At 47.2% G+C, this 25,581-nt stretch overlaps 1 pseudogene; it reads right to left on the bottom strand.

Annotated features, from left to right (window-relative positions):
* The window catches only part of LOC108529619 (60S ribosomal protein L11 pseudogene), a 28,980-nt pseudogene extending 4,300 nt beyond the window's left edge, over window positions 1–24,680 (bottom strand).
* Window positions 24,681–25,581: the final 901 nt, after the last annotated feature.

Here is a 25,581-nt window from a genome sequence, read left to right as displayed (position 1 = left end):
CTGGTCAACATGGCGAAACCCTGTCTCTACTAAAATAGAAAATTATCCAGGGGTGGTGACAGGCGCCTGAATCACAGCTATTCAGGAGGCTGAGGCAGGAGAATCACTTGAACCCAGGAGGTGGAGGCTGCAGTGAGCCGAGATCGCACCATAGAACTCCAGCCTGGGTGACAGAGCGAGATCCCATCTCAAAAAAAAAAAAAGAATGAGCCCCGTGAAGATGGTGGTTTTGTCTGTTTTGTTTACCACTGTATCCCCGGTACTCCAACACTGCCTGGCTCACAGTGACAAATGCTGGTTGAATAATCAAATGAGTAAATGAGGTTACTAAACATTGATTAAATAATTGAATAAATGATAAACCGGGTGACTGGATTATTCTACCTGCAGCTCCCTGAACGTGCCATGCTCGCTCTCATTTCCCGACCTTTGCTTTTGCTGTTCCCTCTGCGTGGAACTATTCACCAGGGGAAGGGAGGGAAGCCACAAAGGGGAGACGGCCTGGCAGCAGCCCAGGTCCCTCTCTTGTCCTCTTTTCACTGCCGCCCACACCAGACACTCACCAGAGAACCAGGGAGCAAGAATCTAGACTCTCCAGGACTTGAGTCGCCTGTTACCACCACTTGTTCTGCAACTGGGGAAACTGAGACCCAGAGAGAGGAAAGAACTCAGCCAAGTTTCCACGCTCAAGGGCAGTGCTCTTCCCTCTCCACTGCACGTGTCTCACCCAGAGGCTGTTTCCCACGTGCATGCTGTATCTGCCTCCCTGCATGGGATCCAGAGAAAGGCAGCAGGTAAAGGGCTGGGCCCTGCCTGTGGGCCACTGCCCTCTTCCCTGCCCACTGAGGAGTGACCAGGGTGGCCCAGGCTGGTGAATACGCAAACTTCTGACTAGACTCACATGGTTCACCATTCTTACACTTTCACTTATTAGCCATGTGACCTTGGGCTCTCTGAGCCTTGGTTCCCTACCCTGTAGAATGAGGAGACAAAACCTAACCCTCTGCCCCAAGCATTGCTGGAAATATTTGTTTTGTTTTGTTTTGTTTCTTGAGACAGAGTCTCTCTCTGTCACCCAGGCTGGAATCACAGTGAATCTCAGCTCGCTGCAACCTCCGTCTCCCGGGTTCAAGCAGTTCTCCTGTCTCAGCCTCCCAAGTAGCTGGGACTACCGGCACCTGCCACCACGCCCGGCTAATTTTTGTATTTTTATTTATGTTTTTTTGAGACGGAGTTTCGCTCTTATTGCCCAGGTCAGAGTGCAATGGCGCCATCTCAGCTCACCGCAACCTCTGCCTTCTGGGTTCAAGTGATTCTCCTGCCTCAGCCTCCCTAGTAGCTGGGATTTACAGGCCCGTGCCACCACGTCCGGCTAATTTTGTATTTTTAGTAGAGATGGGGTTTCTCCATGTTGGTCAGGCTGGTCTTGAACTCCTGATCTCAGGTGATCTGACCGCCTCAGCCTCGCAAAATGCTGGGATTACAGGCATGAGCCACCGCGCCTGGCCTAATTTTTGTATTTTTAGTAGAGATGGGGTTTTGCCATGTTGGCCAGGCTGGTCTCCAACTCCTGACCTCAGGTGATCCACTCACCTTGGCCTCCCAAAGTGCTGGGATTACAGGTGTAAGCCACCGCACCCAGCCCCTGGAAAGATTTCTATTATAATGAAAGTTCACATGCATCAAGCACTTATTCTCAACTCCCCTGTGGGGCAGGTATGAATTTTATCCCCATTTTCTAGATAAGGAAACTGAGGCTCAGAATGGGGAAATAACTCTTCCGAGGTCACACAGCTAGCAGGAGGTAGAGCAGGAATTCCAGTCCAGGCAGGCTGACTTCAGAGCTCACATGCTTAGCCATATGCGACAGCATCAGGTATATAATAGTAGGTGCTCAATAGATATTAGCTACTGGTGACCCTCTGACCAAGGCCCTAGGAAGACCTTGCTTTCATGTTGGCACCGTTTTCCAGGACAAACCACATCTTTTGTTTATTTTCTTCCCTTCTAATCCCTGCTTGGAGACACAAGGCCTCTTAGCAGCCCCTGTCTGAGAGATTTTCGGATTATTCCCACCTCGATTAGTTCCAGTTTCTCCTGCAGAAGCAGGAGCTATTTTGGGGCCTTGATGGCTCCCTCTGGCTGCATGTGACCTCCGGCCCATTGCAGACACCTCTCCCTTCACCTGCACGGCTCATTTGCTGCATTCTGCTGCTCGGCTGCTGCTTTCCGTGCCCTGCAGTTCCCAGTCCTGCCTCGAGGGCCAGCATCTGCTCCCCTCCTCCCGGACCCCACAGCCACTCCTGCCACCCCACTATTTTGCAGGGATAGAGGCTGTTACCTGTTTCTTTTTTTATGACCATTTTAATTTTTTATTTTTTGAGATGGAGTCTCACTCTGTTGCTCAGGCTGGAGTGCAGTGGCGCGATCTCCGCTCACTGCAACTGCCACCCCCCAGGTTCAAGCGATTCTCCTGCCTCAGCCTCCCAAGTAGCTGGAACTATAGGCATGCGCCACCAAGCACCGCTAATTTTAATTTTGTTATCTGTGTCCTAATCCTCAACCCCCAATTTTGCCTCAGAGCAATGACCCTCCCTCCAATTCCAGGATTTTCCCAGACTTGAGCAAAAGCTCACACACCATTTGGATGCAAATGTGTTTGGCTGGTGTTCCCACTCCCTGTTCCTGTGGGAACGCAGTCCTCAATGTCATTTGGCCTGGGGCAGGAGCGGTAAAAACTCCTAAGGATGCATTTTATGTGATGTATATTTTACCACAATTAAAATTCCCAAGGGGTCACAGGACGCCTCCCCGCCTCTGCCACCATGTTATGTCACCGTGCGTGGGGCCCACGTCACAGGCATGGGGCGTGGGTTCTGTGGTAGCTGTCTGTTCTCTCTCTGCTCCTGGCTCTTCTTTCCAGCTCTGCGCTCTGCCTCTGCCAGGGCCGCCTGCAGGCCTTGCTTGCTTTTCAAAAATAACTCTTGAGTCTCTCACTGAGCTTGGGGGCTGCTTCCTGGGTGTCCCGGGCTGTGTGTTAATCCTTCCAATGCAAAACTTCCTGAAGCTTAGACTCTGGACTGGGCGAGGGAACTGGTCACCATTGTCTGGCTGAAGTAGTTCAGATACTTACCTGCTGTTCCAGCACCTATGGTAACAGCAGGTGGGTCCTTCCCAGTGCCACCAAGTCATTCGTTCACTCATTAATTCAGATATTTATCAAGCATCCACTAGTGCCTATTGGCTGCTGAGCACACCCCCAGGTGGCCCCTGTTAGTTTCCCATTTGCTCCTCTTTGAATTTCCATTTTCTTCTCTAAAGTAGGGGTTCTCCTTTTTTTTTTTTTTTTTTTTTTTTTTCCTGTTAGCTCACTGCAGCCTCTACCTCCTGGGCTCCATCGATCCTCTTACTTCAGCCTCCAGAGTAGATGGGACTACAAGCAGTTGCCACCACGCCCAACTAATTTTGTTTATGTTTTGTAGAGATGGGGTCTCTCTATATTGCCCAGGCTGGCCTCAAACCCCTGGGCTCAAGGGATCCTCCTGCTTCAGCCTCCCAAAGTGCTGCGGTTACAGGCATGGGCCACTGCGCCTGGCCAGATAGGGGTTCCTAAATTGGGGTGGCCATCAGTCCCGGAGGGAAATAGATGGCATGCTCAAATTGGGTGACTTAAGGAAGGCTGACTAAAGGGATCATTTAGATGTGGACAGGGTGTACAGAAATCACAGGGGATAGCCCTCCCGTTATAACCAATAGATATTGATTATAATGGGAGGGCTGTTACCTCCTTAGGCACGGCGGGAGCAGTTCCCACTAGCCAGAAAGTTATGTGGAGAGGGTCACTTTAAGAGAAACTGTTGGCCTGACGAGGTGGCTCATGCCTGTAATCTCAGCACTCTGGGAGGCCAAGGTAGGCGGATCACTCGACATCAGGAGTTTGAGACCAGCCTGACCAACATGGTGAAACCCTGTCTCTACTGAAAATACAAAATTAGCCGGGCGTGGTGGCACGCGCCTGTAGTCCCAGCTATTCAGAAGGCTGAGACAGGAGAATCGCTTGAACCTAGGAGGTTGCAATGAGCCAAGGTTGCACCACTGCACTCCAGCCTGAGTGACAGAGCAAGACTCTGTCTAAAAAAAAAAAAAAGGCTGGGCGCGGGGGCTCAAGCCTGTAATCCCAGCACTTTGGGAGGCCGAGGCGGGTGGATCACGAGGTCAGGAGATCAAGACCATCCTGGCTAACATGGTGAAACCCCGTCTCTAGGGGGGGCCTGTAATCCCAGCACTTTGGGAGGCCAAGACGGGCGGATCACGAGGTCAGGAGATCGAGACCATCCTGGCTAACACCGTGAAACCCTTGCTCTACTAAAAAATACAAAAAACTAGCCGGGCGAGGTGGCGGGCGCCTGTAGTCCCAGCTACTCGGGAGGCTGAGGCAGGAGAATGGCGTAAACCCGGGAGGCGGAGCTTGCAGTGAGCTGAGATCCGGCCACTGCACTCCAGCCTGGGTGACAGAGCAAGACTCCGTCTCAAAAAAAAAAAAAAAAAAAAGAGAGAAAAAAAAAAAAAAAAAAAAAAAGAAGCTGTGACCTTCTGTTAAGGGACACAGCCAGCCTGAGGTGCCCTTCAGGAGGAAGCAGATGCATAAATATCCTGAGTCACTGCACCTTCTCCCTTTAGTCTCCTCCCGTGGGCTCCTCCTTGGCCAAACCAGATTTGAAGCCAGAGGATATGGAAGGCTGTTGAGTCTGAACAGCTGAGTCTCCTTGGGCACAGAGCAGGCTGGGGAAGTGCTCCAGATGGGCAAATGGAAGATAGCGGACCACTTCCCTGCTAGTAGTTATGGTGGTAGGAATAGTAAGTGATAGAATACATGCTTAATAAATATTAGCTATTATACTGGTAGTGTTCATATTAGTTTATTGACTCCTATGTAACAAATTACCCCAAAACTTAATGGCTTTAAACAATAATATTTATTACCCTACTTGGTTTCTGTGGGCCAGGAATTGGGAGCAGCTTAACTGAGTGGTTCTGGCTCATGAAGTTGTAGTCATGGGTACAAAAAAAAAAAAAAGCTAGAAAGAAAGACTGACAGCCTGCGCAACATGGCAAAATCCCGTCTCTACCCCTCAGCCACACACAAAAATTAGCCAGGTATGGTGGCACATGTCTGTAGTCCCAGCTACTTGGGAGGTTGAGGTGGGAGGATGGCTTGAGCCTGGAGATCGAGGTTACAGTGAGCTGAGATCGTGCCACTGCACTCCAGCCTGGGTGACGAAGTGAGACCCTGTCTCAAAAAAAAAAAAAAGTGAATAAATGAATGAATAAGACCTAGTATTTGATGGCACAACAAGGTGTGACTATGGTCAATTATGTCTGTCTATCTATCTATCTATCTATCTATCTATCTATCTATCTATCTATCTGAATAATGTATATATTTAAATTGTTGTTGCATTTTAGCTTTTTTATTTATTTTTAATTTAATTTAACTTTTTTTTGAGCTGGAGTCTTGCTGTCACCCAGGCTGGAGTGCAGTGGTGCGATCTCACCTGCAACCTCCATCTCCCGGGTTCAAGCGATTCTCCTGCCTCAGCCTTCTGAATAGCTGGGACTACAGGCATGCGCCACCATGCCCAACTAATTTTTTTGTATTTGCAGTAGAGACGGGATTTCACCATGTTGGCTAGGCTGGTCTCAAACTCCTGACCTCAGATGATCGACCCGCCTCGGCCTCCCAAAGTGCTGGGATTACAGGCGTGAGCCACCACACCCGGCCTAATAATTTAATTGTACATTTTAAAATAACTCAGAGAGTGTAACTGGATTGTTGCAACACAAAGGATAAATGTTTGAAGGGATAGGTACCCCATTTTCCATGATGTGATTATTTCACATTACATGCCTGCAGCCAGACATCTCACGGTACCCCATAAATATATATACCTACTATGTACCCACAGAAATAAAAAAAATTAAATAAAATACTTAGGTTAAAAAAAATGTCAGCCAGTCACCCAAAGGCTTGCCTGGGATTGAAGGATGTACTCGGCTCACCCACATGGCTGGCAGGCTGGTGCTGGCTTCTGGCAGGAGGATTTAGTTCCTTGCCATTCAGACCTTTCCATTAGGGCTGCTTGAGTGTCCTCATGACATGGTGGTTGGTTTCCCCATGAAAGAGTGATCAGGCCAGGCGCAGTGGCTCACGCCTGTCATCCCAACACTTTGGGAGGCTGAGATGGGTGAATCACTTGAGGTCAGGAGTTCGAGACCAGTCTGGCTAACATGATGAGACTCGATCTCTACTAAAAATACAAAAATTGGCTGGGCATGGTGGCAGACGCCTGTAATCCCAGCTACTTGGGAGACTGAGGCAGGAGAATCACTTGAACCCGGGAGGTGGAGGTTGCAGTGAACCGAGATCGCACAACTGCACTCCAGCCTGGGTGACAGAGTGAGACTCCATCTTAAAAAAAATAAAAATTCCATTTAAGTCTCAAGAACCCTATGGGGCTATCTAAAAAAAAAACAAAAACAAAGATCCTATAAAAGAATGATGATTATTATTACTTTACCATGAAAGGAAGTATTATTCTCACTTTTCAGATGATAAAATAGAGTCACAGAAAAGTGAAATAGGTTGCCCAAGATTGTAAACTAGGAAGTGGCAGAGCCAAGAATTGAACCCAGGTAAAGTCCCTTCCCTTCCCTTCCCTCACCTTCCCTTCCCTCCCCTCTCCTCCCCTCCCCTTCCCTTCCCTGAATGAGTCTTGCTCTGTCACCAGGCTGGAGTGCAGTGGCGTGATCTTGGCTCACTGTGACCTCCACTTTCCTGGTTCAAGCGATTCTCCTACCTCAACCTCCCCAGTAGCCACCACGCCCAGCTAATTCTTGTATTTTTAGTACAGACAGGCTTTCACCATGTTGGTCAGGATGGTCTTGATCTCCATCTTGTGATCCGCCCGCCTCAGCTTCCCAAACTGCTGGGATTACAGGCGTGAGCCACGGTACCTGGTGGTAAAGTTTTTTTTTTTTGAGATGGGGTCTCATTCTGTTGCCCAGGCTGGAATGCAGTGGTGTGATCTCAGCTCTCTGCAACCTCCACCTCCCAGGTTCCAGCGATTCTCCAGCCTCATCCTCCCAAGCAGCTGACTTTGAGTCAGTGGACTGCGAGAGGCAGACCCACCCTCAATCTGGGTGGGCACCATCTAATCAGATGCCAGTGCAGCTAGGATAAAGCACGCGCCACCACCTCCAGCTAATTTTTGTATTTTTAGTAGAGACAGGGTTTTCACCATGTTGGCCAGGCTGGTTTCGAACTCCTGACCTCAGGTGATCCACCCACCTTGGCATCCCGAAGTGCTGGGATTACAGGCATCTTTGCAGTCCATCCTCCTGGCCCTGTTCTAGATAATCACCCATCTGCTATCTGTCACTACATTCAACTGATAAGAACAGATACTGCTAGCACAGTGGCTCACACCTGTAATCTCAGCACTTTGTGAGGCTGATGCATGCAGATAACCTGAGGTCACGAGTTTGAGACCAGCCTAGTTTAAACGATCCTCTTGCCTTAGCCTCCTGAGTAACTGGGACTCCTGAGTAACTGGGACTACATGTGCGTACCACCATGCCCAGCTAATTTCCTTTTTCTTTTTCTTTTTTTTTTTGTTTTTTTGTTTTTTTTTGTAGAGATGGGGGTCTCACTATGTTGCCCAGGCTGGCCTCAAACTCCTGGCCTCAAGCAATTCTCCTGCCTTGGCCTCCCAAAGTGCTGGGATTACAGGTGTGAGCCACTGCACCTGGCCTGATAAATACTTATTTTTTATTGCTCAGTACTATTCCACCATATAAATATAACACAAGGCATTTATTCAGGTCTCTTGTTGAGCGACATTTGGATTGTCTCCAGTTTGGGGCGCTTCTGAATAAAGCTGCTATGAAGTTCATGTATGCCTTTTGTGTGGACAGATATTTTCATTTGCTCAGGCAAACAGCTAGGAGAATTACTAGATCATATGGGGAGTGTATATTTAACTTTATAAGAAACTGCCAAACTTTTCCAATGTAATTGTGCCATTTTACACTCCCACCAGCAGCTTATGAGAGCTCCAGTTGCTCCATGTCCTCACCAACACTTTGTATCATCAGTCTTGTTAATTTTAGCCATTCTGATCTGTGTGTAGTGGTGACTTATTATGGTTTTAATTTGTACTCCCCTGCCAGCTGAAGATATTGAGCATCTTTTCATCATGCTTATTTGCCATTTGTATGTCTTCTTCTGTAAAGTATTTGTTCAATTATTTAGCCTTTTTTTTTTTTTACTGGGCGTGATGGTTAATATTGAGTGTCGACTTCATTGGATTGAAGGATGCAAATTATTGTTCCTGGGTGTGTCTGTGAGGGTGTTGCTGAAGGAGATTAACATTTGAGTCAGTGGATTGGGAGAGGCAGACCCACCCTCAGTCTGGGTGGGCACCATCTAATCAGATGCCAGTGCAGCTAGGATAAAGCAGGCAGAAGAAAGTGGAATGAGCAGATTCCCTGAGTCTTCCGGCTTTCATCTTTCTCCCATGCTGGAGGCTTCCTGCCCTCGAACATCAGACTCCGAGTTCTTCAGCTTTTGGACTCTTGGACTTACACCAGTGATCTGCCAGGAGCTCTTGGGCCTTTGGCCACAGACCGAAGGCTGCCTCTGGGAGCTTCCCTACTTTTGAGGTTTTGGGACTCGGACTGGCTTCCTTGCTCCTCAGCTTGCAGACGGCCTATTGTAGGACTTCACTTTGTGATCGTGTGAGTCAAAACTCCTTAATAAACTCCACTTCATATATACATCTGTCCTATTAGTTCTGTCCCTCTAGAGAACTCTGACTAACACAGATTTTGGTACCGAGAATGGGGTGGTTCTAGAGAAACAGAATTTTTTTTTTTTTTTGAGACAGAGTTCTGCCCTTGTCGCCCAGGCTGGAGTGCAGTGGCACAATCCTGGCTCACTGCAACCTCCGCCTCCAGGGTTCAAGTGATTCTCCTGCCTCAGCCTCCCAAGTAGCTGGAATTACAGGCTCCTGCCCAGCTATTTTTTTTTTTGTTTTGTTTTTTTTGGTATTTTTAGTAGAGATGGGAGTTTCACCGTGTTGGTCAGGCTGATCTCGAACTCCTGACCCCAGGTTATCCACGTGCCTCAGCCTCCTAAAGTGCTGGGATTACACGCGTGAGCCACTACGCCCAGCTGAGGAACAGAATTTTGAGGATGGATTTTTTTTAGTTGGTTTTGGGGTTTCTGGAGTTGGCTGCTTAATCTGATTAGACCCCAAAATGCTGAGGACTCTACTTCTATTAGGATGGAGAAGACTGATAGTCCTTGATGTGAACTGTTCAGAAAGTTATGCAAAATAGGGCCAGGTGTGGCGGCTCACGCCTGTAATCCCAGTACTTCAGGAGGCCGAGGCAGGTGGATCACAAGGTCGAGAGATTGAGACCATCCTGGCTAACATGGTGAAATCCCGTCTCTACTAAACATACAGAAACTAGCTGGGCGTGGTGGCACTCGCCTGTAGTCCCAGTTACTCGCAGGAGAATCGCTTGAACCCAGGAGGCAGGTTGCAGTGAGCATAGATCACACCATTGCACTCCAGCCTGGTGACAGAGCAAAACTCCATTTCAAAAAAAATTAAAAAAAAAAGTTATACAAAATAAATGCTTTTGATACTCCTGATCCACCACTCATGAGAGGCAAGGAGTTTAGTGACGCTATACATAATACCTTTGGCCATATGTGGAGAACCAAGGAATATAATGAAGTTGGTTGATTGCTCCTAAGTTTGCTGGACAAAGTGACGAAAGGAAAGGATAAGCTCAGGGATTCTAACTCCTGGCTCCAGAAGCACATACTGAGCCTCAAGTCTTTTAAGATTGCCCTGAGTGAAAGTCCTATGTCCTGTAGACAAAGGGCTGAAATTGTGGAAAATCAGACACACGCTTTTATCATGAGAGTGGCTGACCTGCAAGGAAAGGCACACGTTCAGTTTCACCAGGTGTCTACTGTTAAAGTTAGGGCATTGATTGGAAAGGAATGGGACTCTGCAACTTGGAATGGGGACGTTTGGGAGGAACCTGATGAAGACAGGGACACTGAGCATGTAAACTCTGATGAGCCTATTTTGCCAGAGGAAACAGCCTCCCCACCCTTAGTGGTGACAACATCCCCTCCCCACCCATACTGCCATCAGCCTTTCCACCTTTGTCTGAGGAGATTAACCATGCACTGCCTGAGGCAACAGTGATGGCCTCCCCTGAGGCAGTTGCCAGGCAGGACAATGCTGATTCTCCTCAGGACCCACCCCCAACAACCCTGTTTACTTCTAGACCTGTAACTAGACTCAAGTCCTGGCAGGCTCCTAGAGGTGAGGTTCAGAGTGTGACCCTCAAGGAGTTGTGCTACACTCCAAAAGAACTGCTTGAGTTTTCTAACTTATTATGTAAGCAAAAATCTGGATAACAGGCATGGGAATGGATACTAAGGGAGTGGGATAATGGTGGAAGGAACATAAAGTTGGATCAGGCTGAATTTATTGATATGGGCCCACTAAGTAGGGATCTTGCATTTAATGTTGCAGTTTGGGGAGTTAAAAAAATGTTCTGTTTATTTGCTTGGTTAGGTGAAATATGGATCAAAAGATGGTCCACTGTGAGAGAGCTGGAAATGCCTGATCTCCCTTGGTTTAATACAGAGGAAGGGATCCAAAGGCTTAGGGAGATTGGGATGCTAGAGTGGATTAGTCACTTTAGACCTACTCATGCCAGCTGGGAGGGTCCAGAAGACATGCCCTCCACCAATACTTTGTGAAATAGATTTGAGAGGGGAGCACCTGCCTACTTGAGGAGCTCTGTGATTGCTGTTTTCTGTATGTATGCCAGGTCTTACAGTGGGAACTGCAGTCACTCAATTAGAAAATTTAAATGCAATAGGAATAATTGGATCCCAAGGTGTCAGGGGCCAAGTGGCAGCACTCAACTGTCAGAGGCAAGGTAGGCATAGTTACCATAATGTACAGCAGAGGCAAAGCAGCAATCAGAATAGTCTAACTTATGTAGAGCTCTGGCATTGGCTAATTAATCACAGTATTCCTAGAAGTGAAATTGATAGGAAACCTACTGTATTCTTACTTAATTTGTGTAAGCAGAAAACTTCCAGGTCAAGTGGACAAAACTAATTTGAATTATAAAAACAGAGAATCACAGCCCCCGTCAATCAATTTCCAGACTTGAACAAGTTTACAGACCCAGAACCCCTTGAATAAAGGGGAGGCCAAGTCCCTTTGAGGAGGAACCCCACTACCTTACCGACAATTTATACTGTTAATCTTTCTTCCATCCTTCCCCAGGCAGACCTCCCCAGGGTAACTGTGCACTGGGGAAAGGGGAATGATCAGACTTTTTGGGGACTACAGGACACTGGCTCTGAGCTGACATTGATTCCAGGGGACTCGAAACATTGTGGTCTTCCAGTTAAAGTAGGAGCTGATGGAGGTCAGGTAATTCATGGAGTTTTAGCTCAGGTCCAACTTACAGTGGGTCCAGTGGGTCCCTGGAGTCATCCCATGGTCATTTCCCCAAAGCCAGAATGCATGATTGGCATAGATATACTTAGCGGCTGGCAGAACCCCCACATTGGCTCCCTGACTGGTAGGATGAGGACTATTACAGTGGGAAAGGCCAAATGGAAGCCATTAGAGCTGCCTCTACCTAGAAAAATGGTAAATCAAATACAACATTGCATCCCTGGAGGGATTGTGGAGATTAGTGCCACCACCAAGGACTTGAAAGATGCAGGGGCGGTGATTCCCACTACGTCCCCATTCAGCTCTCCTATTTGGCCTGTGCAGAAGACAGATGGATCTTGGAGAATGACAGTGGATTACTGTAAGTTTAACTAAGTGGTGACTCCATTTGCAGCTGCTGTACCTGTACTAGATGTGGTTCCATTGCAAATAACACATTAACACATCTCCTGGTACCTGGTATGCAGCCATTGATTTGGCAAGTGCATTTGTCTCCATTCTTGTCCATAAGGCCCATGAGAAGCAATTTGCCTTCAGCTGGCAAGGCCAGCAATATACCTTCACTCTCCTACCTCAGGGGTATATCAACTCTCCGGCTTTGTGTCATTATCTTGTTCGCAGAGATCTTGATCGTTTTTCTCTTCCACAAGATATCATACTGGTCCATTACATTGATGACATCATGCTGATTGGATCCAGTGAGCGAGAAATAACAAACACACTCAACTTATTGATGAGACGTTTGCATGCCAAGGGATGGGGAATAAATCCGACTAAAATTCAGGGATCTTCTACCTCAGTAAAATTTCTAGGGGTCCAGTGGTGTGGGGCCTGTTGAGATATCCCCTCTAAGGTGAAGGATAAGTTGCTGCATTTGGCCCCTCGTACAACTAAGAAACAGGCACAACACCTAGTGGCTATTTGGATTTTGGAGGCAACACATTCCTCATTTGGGTGTGTTACTCTGGCGCATTTATTGAGTGACCCGAAAGGCTGCCAGTTTTGAGTGGGGTTCAGAACAGGAGAAGGCTCTGCAACAGGTCCAGGCTTCAGTGCAAGCTGCTCTGCCACTTGGGCCATATGACCCAGCAGGTCCCGTGGCACTTAAGGTGTCAGTGGCAGACAGGGATGCTGTTTGGAGCCTTTGGCAGGCTCCCATAGGGGAATCACAGTGGAGGCCTCTAGGATTTTGGAGCAAGGTCCTGATGTATTCTGCAGATAACTACTCTCCTTTTGAGAGACAACTCTTGACCTGTTACTGGGCTTTGGTAGAAACTGAACGTTTGACGATGAGTCATCAAGTCACCATGTGACCTGAACTGCCTGTCAAGAACTGGGTTCTCTCTGACCCATCTAGCCATGAAGTTGGGCATGCACAGCAGCATTCCATTATCAAAGGGAAGTGGTGTGTACATGATGGGGCTTGAGCAGGTCCTGAAGGTACAAGTAACTTATATGAGGAAGTGGCTCAAATGCTCATGGTCTTCACTCCTGCCACCCTGCCTTCTCTCCCCCAGCCTGCATCGATGGCCTCATGGGGCGTTCCCTATGATCTGTTGACAGAGGAAGAGAAGACTAGGGCCTGGTTCACAGGTGGTTCTGCACGATATGCAGGCACCACCTGAAAGTGGACAGCTGCAGCACTGCAGCCCCTTTCTAGGACATCCCTGAAGGACAGCAGTGAAGAGAAATCTTCCTAGTGGGCAGAATGTCAAGTGGTGTACCTGGTTGTGCACTTTGCCTGGATGGAGAAGTAGCCAGATGTGTGATTATATACTGATTCATGGGCTGTAGCCAATGGTTTGGCTGGATGGTCAGGGACTTGGAAGAAGCATGATTCAAAAATTGGTGATAAAGAAATTTGGGAAAGAGATATGTGGATGTACCTGTCTTGAGTGGTCAAAAGCTGTGAAGATATTTGTATCCCAGGTGAATGCTCACCAAAGGGTGACCTTAGCAGAGTAGGACTTTAATAATCAAGTAGATAGGATGACTCATTTTGTGGACACCACTCAATCTCTTTCTCCAGCCACCCCTGTCATCACCTAATGGGCCCATGAACAAAGTGGCCATGGTGGCAGGAATAGAGGTTATGCATGGGCTCAGCAACAAGAACTTCCACTCAACAAGGCTGACATGGCTACAGCTACAGCTGAGTGCCCAATGTGCCAGCAGCAGAGACCAACACTGAGCCTTCGATATGGCACCATTCCTCGGGGTGATCAGACAGCTACCTGGTGGCAGGTTGACTATATTGAACCTCTTCTATCATGGAAAGGGCAGTGGTTTGTCCTCACCGGAAGAGACACTCTGGATATGGTTTGCCTATCCTGCATGCAATGCTTCTGCCAAGACTGCCATCCATGGACTNGAAAGAGATATGTGGATGTACCTGTCTTGAGTGGTCAAAAGCTGTGAAGATATTTGTATCCCAGGTGAATGCTCACCAAAGGGTGACCTTAGCAGAGTAGGACTTTAATAATCAAGTAGATAGGATGACTCATTTTGTGGACACCACTCAATCTCTTTCTCCAGCCACCCCTGTCATCACCTAATGGGCCCATGAACAAAGTGGCCATGGTGGCAGGAATAGAGGTTATGCATGGGCTCAGCAACAAGAACTTCCACTCAACAAGGCTGACATGGCTACAGCTACAGCTGAGTGCCCAATGTGCCAGCAGCAGAGACCAACACTGAGCCTTCGATATGGCACCATTCCTCGGGGTGATCAGACAGCTACCTGGTGGCAGGTTGACTATATTGAACCTCTTCTATCATGGAAAGGGCAGTGGTTTGTCCTCACCGGAAGAGACACTCTGGATATGGTTTGCCTATCCTGCATGCAATGCTTCTGCCAAGACTGCCATCCATGGACTCACAGAGTGCCTTATCCACCGTCATGGTATTCCACTCAGCATTGCCTCTGACCAAGGCACTCACGTTACAGCTAAAGAAGTGTGGTAGTGGGCTCATGCTCATGGAATTCACTGGTCTTACCATGTTCCTCATTATCCCGAAGCAGCTGGATTGATGGAACAGCGGAACGGCCTTTTGAAGTCACAATTACAGTGCCAACTAGGTGACAATACTCTGCAGGGCTGGGGCAGAGTTCTGCAGAAGACCATGTATGCTCTGAATCAGCATCTAATATATGGTACTGTTTCCCCCATAGCCAGGACTAATGGCTCCAGGGGTGGAAGTGGAAGTGGCACCACTCACCGACACCCCTAGTGACCCACTAGGAAAATTTTTGGTTCCTGTTCCCACAACATTATGTTCTGCTGGCCTAGAGGTCTTAGTTCCAGAGGGAGGAACGCTGCCACCAGGAGACACAACGATTCCATTAAAGTGGAAGTTAAGATTGTCACCTGGGCACTTTGGGCTCCTCCTGCCTCTAAGTCAACAGGCTAAGAAGAAGTTACAGTATTGGCTGGGACGACTGACCCAGACTATCAAGATGAAATCAGTCTACTACTCCACAATGGGGGTAAGGAAGCGTATGCGTGAAATACAGGAGATTCCATAGGGCATCTCTTAGTATTCCCGTGCCCTGTGATTAAGGTCAACGGGAAACTACAACAACCCAATCCAGGCAGGACTGCAAATGGCACAGACCCTACAGGAATGAAGGTTTGGGGCACTCCACCAGGTAAAAAAACCACAACTCACTGAGGTGCTTGCTGAAGGCAAAGGGAGTACAGTTTGGGTAGTAGAAGAAGGTAGTCAGAATACAACCACGACCACGTGACTGGTGGCAGAAACAGGGACTGTAATTGCATTGAATATTTCCTCCTTATTTTGTTAAGAATATGTTTGTGCCTGTATACACTTGTACTAAGAAAATATCTTCATTTATTTCCTCTCTTTTTCCTTTATCATGTGACATAAGATTTACTGACTTCATATCAGCATTTAAGTGTTGTTAATTTTACGTAACAGCATTTAGGTTAAGGATTAGCGTGCTTCCAGTTGTACAAAGGATAGCCATATTATGTTGGGTGTAATTATGACCTTATTATTGTCTTTATTTGAAGATTATGTATGATTTCAGGAGATGTGTATGGGTTCAAGTTGACAAGGAGTGGACTTGTGATGGTTTATATTGAGTGTCAACTTGATTGGATTGAAGTATGCAAAGTTTTGTTTCTGTGTGTGTCAGAGTTTGTTGCCAAAGGAGTTTAACATTTGAGTCAGTGGACTGGGAAAGGCAGACCCACCCTCAATCCAGGTGGGCACCATCTAATCAGCTGCCAGTGTGGCTAGAATAAAGCAGGCAGGAGAAGGTGGAAGGAACCCACTTGCTAAGTCTTAGCCTTCATCTTTCTCCCATGCTGGATGCTTCCTGCCCTCGAACATCAGACTCCAAGTTCTTCAGCTTTTGGATTCTTGGACTTACACCAGTGATTTGCCAGGGGCTCTTAGACCTTCGGCCGCAGACTGAAGGCTGCACTGTGGGCTTCCCTACTTTTGAAGATTTGGGACTCGGACTGGCTTCCTTGCTCCTCGGCTTACAGACGGCCTATTGTAGGACTTCACTTTGTGACTGTGTGAGTCAATACTCCCTAATAAACTCCCCTTCATATATACATCTATCCTGTTAGTCCTCTCCCTCTAGAGAACCCTGACTAATACACTGGGTTATTTGTCTTCTTATTTAGTTGTAAGATTTATTTATATATTATGGATACCAAATATTTATATATTCAGTCTTTTGTCATATTTATATAATGCATATTTTCTTTCAATCTGTGGCTTGCAGTTTAATTTTTTTTTTTTTGAGACGGAGTCTCGCTCTGTTGCCCAGGCTGGAGTGCAGTGCCCAGATCTCAGCTCACTGCAAGCTCCGCCTCCCGGGTTTATGCCATTCTCCTGCCTCAGCCTCCCGAGTAGCTGGGACTACAGGTGCCAGCCACCTCGCCCGGCTAGTTTTTTGTATTTTTTAGTAGAGACGGGGTTTCACCATGTTAGCCAGGATGGTCTTGATCTCCTGACCTCGTGATCCACCCATCTCGGCCTCCCAAAGTGCTGGGATTACAGGTTTGAGCCACCGCGCCTGGCCGCAGTTTCATTTTTAAAGCAATGTCTTAGGAAGAAGAAATTAAGATTTTAATGAAGTGCTGTCTGGCAGTTGTTTTTATTATTTGTGCTTTTTTTGTGTCCTAAGAAATCTCTGCTTACCCCTAGGCCACTAAGGTTTTTTCTTGCTTTCTTCTAGAAGTTTGTTTGTTTTAGAGACAGAGTCTCACTTTGTCACCTAGGCTGCAGTGCAATCTTGAACTCCTGGGCTCAAGCAATCTTCCCACTTTACTCTCCTAGGTAATTGGGACTATAGATGCATACCACCACACCTGACTAATTAAATTCTTTTTTATTTTTTTCTTTCTTTTTTTTTTTTGGTAGACACAAGGTTTCACTATGTTGCTCAGGCTGGTCTTGAACTCCTGGGCTCAAGTGATCCTCCTGCCTCAGCCTTCCAAAGCATTGGAATTACAGGCATGAGCCACTGAGGCTGGCCTTCTAGAAGTTTTGTAGATTTCATTTTTTCCATTAGGTCTCTGATTCATTTTAAGTTAAATTTTGTTTATGATGTGAGGTAGGGGTCATGATTCATTTGTTCCTTCCATACAGATATGTTTCAGTCCCAGCTTCCTTTCCTCATTGAATCACCCTGGCACCTTTGTCAAAAATTAATTGATTGTATGTATGTGGATCTATTTTTGAGCTCTCTATTCTGTTTCATGATACACATCATCATTATACTACTTCCCACACTGTCTTGATTAATGCAGATTTACAATTCTTCTTGAAATCAAGTTGCTCCAACTTTGTTCTGTTTTTCAAAATTGTTTTGGCTACTCTATAATACCTATAGCTAACATATTTAATGCTGAAAGTCTAAACACTTAAACACTTTTCTCCCTAAGGTTGGGAACAAGGCAAGAATATCTGCTGTCACTACTTCCATATATTAATAACGTTGTACTGGAGGTCCTAGCCAGGACAATAAGGCAAGAAAAAGAGTGGGAAAAGGCAAAGTGAAATTGTCTTTATTTGCAAATGACATGATTATGCATGTAGAAAATCCTAAGGAATTTACAATACAGCAAAACTATTAGAACCAATAATTTTATTTAGCAAGGTCAAAGGATACAAGGTCGGTATATAAAAATGTATTTCTCTATACCAGCAATGAACAATTGGGAAATTAAATGTATAGAAACATTTATGATAGCATCAAAAAATGTAAAATACTTAGGGATACAACCAGGTGCAGTGGCTCATGCCTGTAATCCCAGCACTTTGGGAGGCTGGGGTGGGAGGATCTCTTGAGCCCAGGAGTTCAAGACCAGCCTGGGCAGCATAGTGAGACCCCCATCTCTAAAATTTAAAAAAAAAAAAAAGCTTTTTTTTTTTGTAGAAATTATCAAATAGATTCTAAATTGTATATGAAAATGCAAACAAACTATTAATATTTTGAAGCAGCCTTTAACAAGTTGAGGAAGTCTCCTTCTATTCTAAACTCTACATTGTCAGAGGTTTTTTTTTGTTTTCAACCCACGAATAGGTGTTAATTTTAATTATTATTTTTTTTGAGACGGACTCTTGTTCTGTCGCCCAGGCTGGGATGCAATGGTGTGATCTCAGCTCACTGCAACCTCTGCCTCTCAGGTTCAAGCGATTCTCCTGCTTCAGCCTCCTGAGTAGCTGAGATTTACAGACGCATGCCACCACGCCCAGCTAATTTTGTATTTTCAGTAGAGACGAGATTTCACCATATTGGCCAGGCTGGTCTCAAACTTCTGACCTTGTGATCCACCTGCCTTGGCCTCCCAAAGTGCTGGGTTTACCGGTGTGAGCCACTGGGCCTGGTGAGTAGGTGTTAATTTTATCAAGAGTTTTTTTCTCATTAATTGACATGACCATGAAGTGAACCCAGATATATAATCTTTTTTTCTTTTTCTGTGCTTATGTTTACCCAGTTAACCCAGATGTATTCTTTTTTTTAAAAAAGAAACCTGAGAGAAGATTCACATAACATACAATTATTTAAAAGGGAACAGCCAGATGTGGTGGCTCACGCCTGTAATCTAATCCCAGCACTTTGGGAGGCTGAGGCAGGCGGATCACTTGAGGTCAGGAGTTCAAGACCAGCCTGGCCAACATGGTGAAACCCCGTCTCCACTAAAAATACAAAAATTAGCCAAGAGTGGTGGTGCACACCTGTAGTCCCAGCTACTCGGGAGGCTGAGGCAGGAAGATCGCTTGAACCTGGGAGGTGGAGGTTGCAGTGAGCTGAGATTGCACCACTACACTCCAGTCTAGGCAACAGAGTGAGACTCTGTCTCTAAATAAATATATAAATAAAATAAAAGTGAACGATTCAGCAACCACCACCTCTACCTAGTTCGAAAACACCTTTATCACCCCAAAGGAAACCCCACACGCATTAAATAGTCACTCCCCATTTCCTTCTCCTCCCAGCCTCTGGCAGCCTCTAATCTGCATTCTATCTCTATGGATTTGCCTATCTGGACTCTTCATATAAATGGAATAATTTAATATGTGGCCTTTCGTTTCTGGCTTCTTCCACTTAGCATCATGTTTTTGAGGTTCATCTGTGTTGTAGCATGTGTCAACACTTAGTTCATTTTCTTTCTTTCCTTTTTTTTTTTTTTTGAGATGAAGTCTTCCTCTGTCACCCAGGCTGGAGTGAAGTGATCTTGGCTCACTGCAACCTCCACCTCCTGGGTTCAAGAGATTCTCCAGCCTCAGCCTCCTGAGTAACTGGGATTACAGGTGTGCACCACCATGCCTGGGTAATTTTTGTATTTTTAGTAAAGACAGGGTTTTACCATGTTGGCCAGGCTGGTCTCGAACTCCTGACCTCAGGTGATCTGCTGCCTTGGCCTCCCAAAGTGCTGGGATTACAGGCGTGAGCCACTGTGCCTGGACTACTTAGTTTATTTTCATGGCTGAATACTATTCCATCACTGTAGGGGTATAACAGGTGATATGGTTTGGCTGTGTCCCCACCCAAATCTCATCTCGAAGTGTAATCCCCACATGTAGAGGGAGGGTCCTGGCAGGAGGTGATTGGTTCATGGGGATGGTTTCCCCCATGCTGTTCTCATGATAGTGGGTGAATTCTCATACGATCTCTTTTATTTTATTTTATTATTTTATTTTTTTAATTTTTGAGGCAGGGTCTCACTTTGTCATCCAGGCTGGAGGGCAGTAGTGTGATCTCAGCTCACTGCAGCCTCAACCTACTAGGCTCAAGCAATCCTCCTGCGTCAGCCTCACAAGTACCTGGGACTACAGGAACACACCACCATGCTCCGTAATCTTTTTGTATTTTTTGAAGAGATAGGGTCTTGCCATGTTGCTCAGGCTGGTCTCAAATTCCTGGGCTCAAGCAATCCTCCCACCCTGCCCTCAGCCTCCCAAAGTGCTGGGATTACAGGCATGAGCCACCATGCCTGGGCTCAAGCGATTCTCCTGCCTCAGCCTCCTGAGTAGCTGGAACTACAAGCAAATGCCACCATGCCCAGCTAATTTGTTTTAAATTTTTTGTAGAGATGGTGTGTCACTGTGTTGCCTAGGTTGGTCTCGAACTCCTGGGCTCAAATGATCCTCTTGCCTCAGCCTCTCGAAGTATTGGGATTACAGGCGTTAGCCCCCTTGCTCAGCCCTTGACATATTCTTAACCACTATTCTGTGCTGTCTGCCTGTGTGCCAGGTGCTGTGTTTAGTTCTGCACATACAGTGTAGAAGAACAGAGAACTGGTTTTGCTCAAACTGAACCTAAGTCTCTTCTAGAACTTAGTACTCTCTGTGGTGATTATGTATGTCCATCTCAGATCACACAGGGTCCTGTGAGGTCCTGCTCATTCATCTCCATAGCTCCAGTGTCTAGCGCAGTGCTGTTAGCTGAATAGATGAGTTTAATCTGAGAAGGCTTCATGGAGGAAGCAGCTTTGAGTAGAACCTCAGAGCTAGAGGAGTTGAGCAGTTTCCTTCAGCCCACAATGATTACTAGCAACAGCCACTGTTTATCAAGCACCTTCCTGTGCCACATAGTACAATGAGCATGTTAACCTCCCAGGGACATCCAGCCAGTGAGGGGCAGAGGACAGCTTAGATTTGAACCCAGACCCACAGCCGTAATGACTACCTTATACTGCCCTTCCAAGCCTGGTTCCAAATTAGGGGTTGGGTCTTCCTACTCTGTATTCTCAATCCCCTGTTTCTCTTTTGCTAGGGACATTTGGATGGGACTAGAGAGTGACAGAATGATGGTCAAGGTAGCAAAGCCCGGACTTGGGACACTTTGATGTCTTGGGAAAGACTTTTCACTGCCTCCCCTGCCAGGTCCTTCAGACTCTGGGGGACAGTGCCTTCTGCCCTGTCCTTCGATTCTCCTTTCCTCCTTCAGCCCCCTCTCCCCCTCCTCCTTCCTTAGCCCCTCTAGTTCATCGGGCTGTGCCGGAATCTGTGGGGAAAGGAGCAGGATTTCAGCTAAATATAAACCAGGCTGTTCCAGTTTCCAAATAGAACAAAGGAGCAGGGTGTTAAGTTGATTTTTATAAATAAAGAGAGAGGGAGTGAGAGAATATTTTTTCGAGATGTTTAATAAAATCGCCTTGGGAGAGGCAGGAAAATCACTGGGCTGCGGTGGGAGGGTTTGCAGGAGGAAGGGGAGGGAGAGGAGGGAGAGTGGGGGATGTTTCCTTCTTTCTGCAGGGATTCTTTTCCTTGGACCAGGGAGAGAAGGTGGTGCAGAGAGGGGTGGAGGAGAATGGGGAGGGGCATGAGTGTCCCTGGGAGGAAGAGGAGGAGGACAGGGAAGGCTTGTCATCATAATAGTTACTGCGCATTATAGAATAGTTCCTGCATATTGAGCACTTACTGTATGCCAAGTTTTATGCCTGATTACTGCATCATCTCACCAAATGCGGTCAGGATTCTCGTCACTTGGAGCTCTGTGATCTAGCACCTGCCTACCTCTCTGACCTCATCTCCTCCCTCTCTCTCCCTAGCTCACTCTACTCCCACTACTGATGCTCCACACACCAAATTCATCCCTTCCTCAAGGTCTTTGTACCCCCTAGGTCTCACAGCCAGCTCTTTGTCATCATTCAGGTCTCAGAATAAATGTCACTTCCTTCCTGACCACCTTATGGAAAAGAGAGCCCACACCCACGCCAGTCAGGATTACATTCCCTTGTTTCATTTTCTTCATTAAGATACCACTTCCAAAACTATTCGCTTGCTTTATTATGTCTCCCCGCTTCCCCCAGCAAAATGAAAGCCCTATAAAAGCAGAGACTTTGGCTGGATGTGGCGGCTGATGCCTGTAGTCCCAGCTCCTTAGGAGGCTGAGGCAGGAGGATCGCTTGAGCCAGGAGGTTGAGGCTGCAGTGAGCTGTGAGGCAGGAGGTTGAGGCTGAAGTGAGCTGTGATCACACCACTGTACTCCAGCCTGGGTGACAGAGCAAGACGCTGTCTCAAAAAACAAACAAATCCAGAGACTTTTATCTCTCTCCTTCACTGCAGTAAGGCCAGGATCTAGACCAGTGCCTGGCACATGGTAGACACTGCTTAGTATGTATTTGCTAGATGAATGGATACGTAAATGAAGCTCAGAGAGGTGAAGGGACTTACCCGAGGTCACACATCTAGGAAATGACAGAATTCAGGAGGAAGCCCAAATTCGTCTGATCTCCAAATGCATGCCCCACTTTTTTTTTTTTTTTTTTTTTACTATTTTGTAAGGCTTCCAGCATGATGGAAGAGAGGATTAAAGGGGATCACTGTGGAACCTTGGAATTTTGGGGGATGATCAGGCACAACCCTGGTAGTGGGTCAGTGAAGCCAAATGTTACCGTCACCCTCATCCTTAAGCAATGTGTGTATCATATAAAAATGGTTCCACAGGCCGGGCGCGGTGGCTCACGCCTGTAATCCCAGCACTTTGGGAGGCCGAGGCGGGTGGATCACGAAGTCAGCAGATCGAGACCATCCTGGCTAACATGGTGAAACCCTGTCTCTACTAAAAATACAAAAAATTACCTGGGCATGGTGCGGGCGCCTGTAGTCCCAGCTACTCGGGAGGCTGAGGCAGGAGAATGGCGTGAACCCGGGAGGCGGAGCTTGCAGTGAGCCAAGATGGTCCCCTGCTCCCCACCCGGGGCGAAAGAGTGAAACTCCAATCAAAAAAAAAAAAAAAAAAAAAAGTGGTTCCACAGACAGATCTCCTTTGTGGGGGCTATTCCATAGTGAGAGTTTTACCCAGTGCCGCCCAAGGGAGAGCTAGTCTAGGTTTTGGGGAGGTGGCAGAGGGTTTCTCACCTTAGGAACTGGAAGGGATGGCCGGAGGAAGCACGTATTGTACAACTCTACTTGCCCTGCCTTGCCACTCCTTGAATCTTTACTCTTTTACCTCCACACACAGTGGTGAGTCAGGAGTGGGTTGGGCTAAGTGGCTGCATGGGTCTCCGGGGCACCCAGTGATGTGATTATGTCTTCCTGCTGACACCAGGTCCTGCCTCACCAGGGATGTCCAAGGCATAACCGTGAACAAGTCATGAGGCTCCCTAGGTGTCTCATTGTCTTCCTGTGTAAGACGGGGCTGGTGAAGCTTGCTTGGCTATGAAGATTAGAAATCCTGTATTAGGCCAGGCACGGTGGCTTATACCTGTGATCCCTTGGGAGGACTGCATAAGGCCAGGGGTTTTGAGACCCAGTCTGGGTATCACAGTGAGACCCTGTCTCTACAAAAAAATTTTAAAAATTAGCCATGCATGGTGGTGCGTGCCTGTAGTCCCACCTACTTGGGAGGCTGAGGCAGGAGGATTGCTTGAGCCCAGGGATTTGAGGCTGCCGTGAATCATGATTGCACCATTGCGTTCCAGCCAGGGTGATGGAGTGAGACTTAGTCTCAAAAAAACAACAACAACAAAAAAAAGAACTTCCAAGCACATGACATGGTAGATGATCAACAGAACAGATGAAAACTGTTCTTCTCTTACTTATTATCACCTCTCTTTGGATTATAATCTAATTGAGCGCAGGGACCATCACTCCATTAATTGAGCAGCTACTGTACGCCAAGCTCTAGGTTATGCATTTTATGTGAGTTATCTCATTGAATCCTCATTCTAATTCCATGAAGTAGGTACTATTATTATTATTGTTATCCCCATTTTATGAATGGGGAATATTGAGCTCTCAGGGGTGAAGTGGCTGACCCAAGGTCACACAGCCAAGAAGCAACAGAACTGGGCCTGAAATCCAGGCAAGCCCAACTGCAGATCCTGGGCTTTCAAATATTATCCAATCCTGGCTGGGTGCAGTGGCTCATGCCTGTAATCCCAGCACTTTGGGAGGCCGAGGTGAACGGATCACTCGAGTCAGGAGTTTGAGACCAGCCTGGCCAACACGGCGAAACCCCGTCTCTACCAAAACTACAAAAAAGTTAGCCAGGCGTGGTGGCACGCACCTGTAGTCCCAGCTACTTGGGAGACTGAGGCAGGAGAATCACTTGAACTCAGGAGATAGAGGATGCAGTGAGCTGAGATCACGCCACTGCACTCCAGCCGGTGCGACAGAGCGAGACTCCCTCTCGAAATATATATATAAAATCCAATCCTGTGTCTCAGAACGAAGGAAGTAGTGGGACTGTCTGGTGCTACAGGAGGTAGAGCCTGGCATAAATGGGGAATAAAGAGGTCAGAAAGGGTCATGGTGAGAAGAGAAGCGGAGGCCTGGCTTTAGTGAAGAGGACAAAGAGGGAGCCCAAGGTGGGATGGGGGAGGGATGCTGCAGTTCGGGGGGCTGTGGCTCTGCGCCTCTGACTCATTCGGACAGAGCAGCTTGATTCCCTGCAGCAGGAGATGCTATTTATAACCTGTAGGTTCTAGCATCCTCCTGAGCACAGAGCCCTGCAGCTACCTGGGGCCCTTCCTCCTGGACTGTAGGGCGAGGGGAGTAAGGAGCAGGATGTCGGGATGGAGGGTGTCTGGCGGCCAAGGAGAAGGCCGTGGCTGACCCTCCTTTCTCTGCTGTGGACTCTCCAGTCAGCACAAAATGCAAATCAAGGGCCCTGTGGGTCATTCTGGGGATGTCTAGCTTGTCATCAGCAGAGTGTCTGGCACCTAAGAGAAATGAATGAATGAATGAATGAATGAATGCATAGAAGTAGCTTCAGTCTTTTTCATTTAGTCAGATCATGTCATGTCTCTGCCCCAAGCTCTTCAATGCTTCCCCATCTCCCCACCTCATTTGGAGTAAAAGTCAAAGCTCTTACAGTGACCTACGAGGCTGCTATGTGACCTGGTTCCTGTTGCTCCTTTTTTGTGTGTGTGAAACAGAGTCTCACTCTATCACCCAGGCTAGAGTGCAGTGGCATGATCTCGGCTCACTGTAATCCTCACTTTCCAGGTTCAAGCAATTCTCCTGCTTCGGCATCCTGAGAAGTTGGCCTTACAGGCGCACATCACCACACCGGCTAATTTTTGTATTTTTAGTAGAGACAGAGTTTCACTATGTTGGCTAGGCTGGTCTTGAACTCCTGACCCAGGTGATCCGCCCACCTCAGCCTCCTAAAGTGCCTGGGATAAAAGGCATGAGCCACTGCGTCTGGCCCCTGCCCCTTTCTTCGTCCTATCTTCCTGCTCACCCGCTTCACTCCTGCGGCCTCCTTGCTGCCCCTGGGAACGCACTAGGTCCATTCCTGCCTTGTGGCTCTGCTCTGCTTTCTTCTCCTGGGACAGTCTTCCCCCAGATACTGGCATGTTTTTGTCCCTCACCTCCTTTAGGTCTTTGCTCAAATGCCAACTTCTCAGGGAGGCCTTCCCTGACCATCCTACTTAAAATTACACCCATGCAATATACACTCCTTATTTATTCCCTTTCCCAGCTTCATTTTTCTCCATCGCATTTATCACCATCCAGCATACTACGTATCTCACTAATTCATCTTTTTATTGTCTGGCTCCTTCTACCAGAACGCCAG

This window comes from Rhinopithecus bieti, unplaced genomic scaffold, assembly GCF_001698545.2.
Source record: "Rhinopithecus bieti isolate Rb0 unplaced genomic scaffold, ASM169854v2 scaffold_6776, whole genome shotgun sequence".
Lineage (NCBI taxonomy): Eukaryota > Metazoa > Chordata > Mammalia > Primates > Cercopithecidae > Rhinopithecus > Rhinopithecus bieti.
This window is presented reverse-complemented; position numbering and strand designations above follow the sequence as displayed.